General features: G+C 50.0%; 1 non-coding gene across 1 annotated transcript; it reads left to right on the top strand.

The window, feature by feature from the left end:
* The first annotated feature begins 483 nt into the window (after positions 1-483).
* LOC120970168 (small nucleolar RNA snoR26) lies at positions 484-580 on the top strand. Its single transcript, XR_005764907.1, has one exon. It is a non-coding gene; the product is annotated as a small nucleolar RNA snoR26 (small nucleolar RNA).
* The last annotated feature ends 6,909 nt before the right edge of the window (positions 581-7,489 follow it).

The following is a 7,489-nucleotide window of genomic DNA, read 5'->3' as shown; positions in this document are numbered from 1 at the left end:
CAGTGGGCACACGAGAAGCGCCGAGTAGGATCTTGGAAGCGTAGGCATTAGAGGGATTAACCTGAAGCTCACAGGCATTCCTCTCTAAAGTTTGCAACTGCATCCAGAATAGTGATCTCAGAATCTCACCTGGATCAAACAAGTTTCTGAGATCATAGATGGCAGGCCAGAACTTGAGAACCATCAAACTCAACTCGACAAGCAGCAATCACAGAGTTGAAGAGTTAAGACCTGTAGTTGCACATACTTACAAAAGAATGCATCGGTATTCATTGTTTTCCTGGTCGAAGATTATATGTGTGTACCATCCCCAATAGCAGTCAGAAGCCATTATCCCCAAAATTGCAACCTGTCATGTCAGAAGACCATTGGTGTGATCTCAGTCATGGTTGTTAAACAGTCTTTGACCTCTGCTTGTGTTGTGCAATCTTACTAACACACTAGCATTATGATCTCTTTGTGGTATACGCTTTGATTCTTTTTAGAGCATTTGTGATGTGCTTCCTCTGTATTCATCCTTGCACTTTGAGCTAAGGTTTACCAGTGAAGGAAGCATTGGGGATAATATTCTGAGATGCTCCTTTCTGTTTCATGTTTTCTCTTTAAGCTCTTGTTCCCCAAATGATTGAGTAAGTTCTTGGCCCCTAATTTTTTTTTAATTCCTCAAGTAAATAAAACCATGTCTTCGCAATCTTTCTTCAAGTCTGTATGACATGTAAGAAATGTGTTTCAAATTACGTGTTAGATTTCCTCAGCTACTCTACTTGAAAAGATTATGAGTCGTAAATTTGTTCTTCTTCACTCCATCTTCACAGTTTCTTTTTTCAGTTTAAGTTTGTTCTGTCTTCCAGTAGTTCCTCTTTTCTGCTGTGTTTAAGTCATGTACTCAGTCATATCCAGTATATTTACTCAGTTTTGTCCAGTGTTCTTCAGTTTATCAATTTCTCTTGAGTCATATTCAGTGTAATTGTTTAGTCATATTTATTTATTATTTTTCAATCATTTTCATTGATATTTAGTTAGTCATATTCATTGCTATTTCTTCAGTTGCTCAATATTTCTTCAGTCATATTCATTGAGATTTAGTTAGTCTTTTTTTTTGAAAATGGAGGCGTATCCCCGGCCTCTGCATCATAATGATGCATGCAGCCATGAGATTTAGTTAGTCATATCCTATCCTATGAACAAAGGAGGCTTAAGAAACACAAAAATAAACATTTTATATGTGCTAGCTAAGAGGGTCATTTTGCAGACCGAGCTTGCAAATGGGAGGATATATTCAGTGAACAACACATTACAAAAGATGAAACTTTGTAGGAAAATCTGAAATATCAGCACAAATCATAATACCATTTCCAGCACAATTAAGTCCTACAAGTAACTTAATTAATTACATCCAGAATGCAGTTGGACGCTTGTATAGTTCATTCATCTCATGTGCGTCTGTCATCTCATAGGCGTGTGCCCTTCGCCTGGTAGCTCTCAGCTCTCCATCTTTATCGTAATTGAGACCGAACGTAGTGATATGGTACACACGGTGGGCCGCGTACTCATCCTCGTCCTGGTCGTCGGCCGAGACACACTCGAGCAGGCAGTAGCTGTCGTGTGTCGTCCCCCATGAAGAGGAGCGTGGCGCCTAGGTGCCTCTCGCGGTCTGCGTGGAACAGCCGGTCCTTCCCCAGCTTCCACGCCGGCATGGTCTGGAGGGCACCGGCGGCGACGACGGGCACGGCGTCGCAGGAGCAGACATGGCCGAAGCCGCCCTCATGGATGCAGAGCCCCATCCAGGCATCCAGGTCCCGATCAAAGTATGCTTCGCCGCTGAAAGGCATGGCCCAGTTGCCCCGGCACGTCCACTCGAGGCTCCTGGTGTTCAGCGAGAACGTTCTCCGCCTGGCGGAGACGAAGAGCGTCCGCCCGTCCGGGTGCACGGCCAACGATTTGACGTCTGGCGACTGGAACGATGGGAGGTGCGCCGGCAGGAAGGTCCAGGCCCATGCCTTGCACTCGTCGCCGTTGGGCGGCGGCTGGGCGTCGAGGACGGCCAGGGAGGACTCGACTATCATGTACAGCGCGCCGGCGACGGATGCCAGCAAGGGCGGGCCGCAGATCTTGCGGCCGTTGGGGTGGGCGCAGAGGGTGATCCCCGACGTCTCGACGTCGTAGACGGGGAAGTCGGCGGCGCCGTAGGCCGGCATGGCGAGTATCTTGGTGCCGTGCGCGCCGAAGAACGCCAGACGGCCGTGGTGGCCCTCGAACCGCGCCACGGCAGGCTCGGGCAGCTGCTCCGGCTCCCGGCCCGCCGCCTCCGCCTGCGGGCTGAAGGTGCCGACGTCTATCTTGCGGACGCTGTATCCTCTCTCACAGTCATCCACCACCAGATACACATGGCGGCGCCGCGGCTGCCGCCGGCGGTCGCGGTGGTTCCCTCGCTTTGCGGTGGTGTTGTGCCCGCATGGCTGAAGCGGCAGCGGGCGCTTCGGCATGTCGTCCCTTGCTCCTGACGGCGAGTTTGATTCAGTTCCCCTTGCTCCTGACGGCGAGTTTGACATCCTCAAACTCAGGCCAGTAGCCCTTCACCGAATCGGAGACGGGGGTATTATTATTTTTTTCCATGCCATAGCCGGCACTGTGGTGGACTGGTGGTAACGCGGGCGGGACGAAGCGTCTTGCGTTCAGGGTAATGTTGGAGTTTTTTTTTTTTGGTGTTTTTTATACCGGGTTTTCCGTTTTTCTTCATTTCTTCATCGGCATTTTGGTTTTTATGCGTTTCTTCGCTGTTTATTTTCTTTTTTTCTTTCCTTTTTTTTCCCTTTTCCAACACTTGTCTAGTTTCTTTCAATGCACATTGTACATAATATACGTGTGAACCGTTTTTTGATACACAGTGACCATATTCCAAAAACATGATGTACATTTTCTTCAAATACTTTAAGAAAATTGAACACATGTTAAACATTTTCCAAATACATGTTGATTTTTTAATAGTATGATATTTTAAACTATGGGATTGTTTTTTTACATTGTATAAACCTTTTTTTTAATGTCACAATTTTTTTTCACGTGTGAATATTTCTTTAAAATGTCACATATTTCTGAATTGTACTTAACATTATTTTTATACTCCATGACCATTTTTCTACATTGTATAAACATTTTTTTAAATGTCGCGACACATTTGATTGAAACACATGAACACTCTTTTTAAATGTTAGGTACATCACTAGATAATAGACCGTGTGTTGCAACGGGATATAAATATTCTGGTATGTTAACCCGTGATTTACCAGCTCATATTAATGTGATTGTGTAAATAAATATTTACCAAACCCTGCTTGTGATTTACCTACCCGTATTTTAGGATTTTATTTTGTAATCACTTATTGGTTTATCAAAGAAACATAATTTTATTTGGCGAATCAAACACGGGACAATTAAGGAAGATTTCAAAGGAATGATACTTAGGGAAACGATGGATGATTGGATAAAGCACTCTGCTTGACAGAAAAAAAAGACTATTATTTTTTAAGTAGTAGATATATGTTTTTTAATTACATGAACATTTTATACTGTGTAAAAATGTTTAAAAAATTCATAAACATTTTTTCCAAAACACATGAGCATTTTCAAAATGGTACGTACATTTTTTAATGCTATTGACATTTTATTTGAAGTATGTCATTTTTTTCACATTGTATAAACATTTTTTTGAACACGTAATGAGCATTTTCTATATTTAATGAGATTTTTTTGAAATATAGGTAAATCTAATAAAGGAAAATAAAATAAAATAAAAACAGGCGCTGGACACGAGCGCTCCTCCCGTGTTGGGCCGACCAATTTAGAGGGCTCCGTAGGCGAGTACTCCTTCGGGGTCACTATAAGCGGCATATAGCGAAGCCCTGTCTTCGCGCCACCCATAACATTTTTTTAGAGAAATGTTTGATAGCTTACACTAAAAACAGTAAGAATTCTAATAGGAAGCAAACATCCGCTCCTAGCACACCTTGGCGCGTGAACGGTCATATGCGTCGGGAGGCTCTCGCGACCGAATGACGCCGTTCGTGCTGGGATGCTCCTGTGAACTATGTTGTGTGTATGACGAAGACCCGCCCTCATTGGAGTTCTTAGGCGTGTTTGGTTGCTCGCACCGTTTTTGTCTTTTCGGGCTTCCTCAGACCGGTAGAGCCTGTTTGCGGTGATACGAGTTGTGGACCATGTTTTATATGTTGTTTGGTTGTACGCATCGACTCTCCTCGCATGGGAGTAGAAACTCAAGCATGGCGTTTGATTGCATGTTGGTGCTCCCCATAAGCAACGAACGATTGTTTAGTTAAGTGTGCACTGGTGGTTACCTCTTGTTCACATGGTGAAGTTACCTCACACCACCACACTTGGAACAACTTTGTGAAATGGGTAGGATTATTGGCCTGTGTTTTACACATTGTTTCATTGCCCACAATGCCTCTCCTCGCATGGGAGCAAAAATGCAAGCATGACGTTTGGTTGCATCTCTATGCTCCTAAAATGCAACGTTTGGTTGTTCGGTTACGTATGCGCAGACGGTTACTCTCACCTCTTGTCCATATGATAAACTTACACTACTGGAATCAGCTAATTTGCCATCTGCCAGCTCTTTGTCGTCTGCTAGCTGACGCAAAGAAGCTCTTTGCCTTCAACTGCCTAAAAGCAGACGGCAAAGAAGCTCTTTGCCATCCGCGAGCTCTTTGCCATCCGCTGGCAGACGGCAAAGAGAGAGGTGGCCCCCACCCCCCGCCCGTTTGGAAAAAACTTAACGCCCCAGCAAAGAGGCAAAAAGGCGGACGGCAAAAAGGAGAGTAACTAACGGCCCGTACCCCCCCCCCCCCCGCCCGTTACTCTCTGTTCTCCCCCTCTCTTTCCTCCCCGACGCGCCCCGCCACCACATCCCATCCCACCACATCCCACCCCACCGCCGCCGCCCCGTCGCCCCGCCACCCGTCGCCCCCCCACCCGCCGCCTGGCGCCGCCCCGTCGCCCCCTTCGCCCCGTCGCCCCCCACCCCTCCGCCCGGCCAGCGCCACCCCGCCGCCCCTCCGTCGGCGAGCGCCCCTCCATCGGCGAGCGCCCCACCCCTGCCGCAGGTGAGCCCCACCCCTCTTCTCCTTTTTTTCTGTTTTTTCTGTTTTTTAGTTTAGATTACTTTTAGTTTAGTTTTTTCGTCTGGTCAACCCGCCTGCCCACGCGTAGATATTTAGTAGTCCAACCGACCCGGCCGGCCACTGCGCACACGGTCTATCCACTCGCCCGCGATCAACGCAGCTGCATGGGATCTCGTCTTCCGCGCGCCGCCTCGTCCCATCTTGCGCCGCTGCCACCGTCGGAGACCGCGCCGCGCCGTCGGAGCCCGCGCCGCTGCCGCACGGCAGCACTGCCACGGCCCGTCGCCTCCCTGCCGCAGTTTAATGCCCCGCTCCGCCCCGCCACGGCGTCGTCGGAGACCGCGCCTGCCGCACGCCACCGCTGCCGCGTCCCGTCGCCTCCCTGCCACATTAATTCCCGGCGCTATAAAACCCGCCCTGCGCGGCGAGTTTGGTCACACCGCCCGTCCATCCCTCCTCTCCCTCTTCACACGCGCGTTCTCTTCATCGATCTGCGCGGGATGGCGTCCAGCGACTCGGACTCCGACGGCGCGGCACCGGGCGGCGTCTGGCCTTCGAGCCTCACACAAGGGCAGACGGAAGATCTCTTCCGGTTCGGGCTGTTCGTGCCGCCGGCGGCGAAGGTGCCGCGGCCGTGGAGGATCTCCGCCGACGGCTACCCCACGCAGGGCCCGCCGGCGACGAACGCTGAGCTGAGCGCGCACCCCGGTGGGCGGTTCAACCGTAAGAACCGCCGCCGGTTTTGGAAGGGCAAGCGGTTCAACGACGTTATCGGCGCCTTCAAGCGCGCCGCCCGTGGGCTCCCCGTCGGCGACATCACAGGCGAAGCCGGGCCCTCCGGCTTGCGCGGGCACGGGCGCGCCCCGCCTCCTGGCCCCGCCCCACCAGCCCCGGCCGAGGCTGTGATCCCGCCGGAGGTGGCGGCGCTCCGACAGGATGGCGACCCGGAGGACACGCCCGGACTGCTCGCGGCCCTACCGCGGTCAGCGGAAGAAGCCGCCGCGGCGGCGACGCGGGAGGCCGAGGAAGCCTCCGAGATTGCGGCCGCAATCCAGGCGGCCGAGGCGATGGCGGCGATGGCGGAGGAGGAAGAGGATTCGGACGACGTCCCGGTGGACTGGGACGACGTCGCGAACCGGTCCAGCAGCGACGATGACGGCGGCAACGGCCCGGCTGTGATTGACCTCGATAGCGACGCCGAGTAGTTTTTTTTATGTTGTTTAGGTAATTTGTCTTGAAAAAAAAACAAACAAACTGTTATTGCCGTCAGCGGCGGACGGCAAAGGCACTAGAAAGTTTGCCGTCAGCGGCGGACGGTAAAGGCCTGCCGTTAGCCACTTAACGGACTGACAGCGCAATTTTTGCCGTCCGCTCTCTTTGCCGTCCGCGGCAGACGGCAAAGAGCCAGCCGCCAGGAAGCAGACGGCAAAGTAGCTGTTTACCGTAGCCTACTTTGCCGGAGCCTTTTGCCGTCCGTGGCTGACGGCAAAGGTCTTTGCCGTACGCCGTTCATGTCTTTGCCGTCCGCCGTGGCAGACGGCAAAATAGCTGATTCCTGTAGTGTTACATCACACCATCACACTAGGAACAACTTCCTGAAACGGTGGCCACAAAATATGCACGCATGACCACATTCACATGGCAAGCACACATGGGCACATTATAGTACAATACAAAAGGGAGATATAGATCTATAAATTTATGTCCGTTGAAACAAAAAAACTTAAGCTACGAAAATTGTGCAAAATGGCGAGATGAAGCCACTCCTCAAACAAACTTTTAAATGGCCGGTCCTGTGCGGTGAATTTGATAAAATTCGTCCAAAAAATTCAAACATAAACATAATTGAAGATCAACAATCAATAAAACTAGTAACTGATCACAGGAATGGAACCACAACATCAGTGCACGTCTTTTTCGTGTAGAGCTTATCTCAAGTCGAAACACCATTATATAGATTAAAATGGATTATCTGAAGAAGATAAGGAAGGCGAAGAGAACATACCGTGCAAAGGGTACATACCATTCACACCGTCAAAGTCACCACCTAGGAACGTAAGCCATTTTTTGCGCTGGCTGGAGCATGGCTCCCTTTGAACCGTCAATTTGAGAGTCGCTCCAGGGTCAGGCTATGGACGGTGAGTGTTCCTTGTGGATTAGGCTCGCGACTGCTTTGAGTTTAGTGTGGGCCACTTTCTCCAAGCAGCCCAGATTTGTCTCGTCAGAGTTTCGTGGGCAACCAAACGCTCCAGTTGTAATCGATGTTTCTCAAAAAATTATGCAATTGAGATCTATCATATAGTGTGAACTCTTTGGTATAGGTCCATCATATATGTATGTATGACGCC

This window comes from Aegilops tauschii, chromosome 7 (assembly GCF_002575655.3).
Source record: "Aegilops tauschii subsp. strangulata cultivar AL8/78 chromosome 7, Aet v6.0, whole genome shotgun sequence".
NCBI lineage: Eukaryota > Viridiplantae > Streptophyta > Magnoliopsida > Poales > Poaceae > Aegilops > Aegilops tauschii.
The sequence above is the reverse complement of the archived record's forward strand: the minus strand, read 5'-3'. Positions and strand labels throughout refer to the sequence as shown.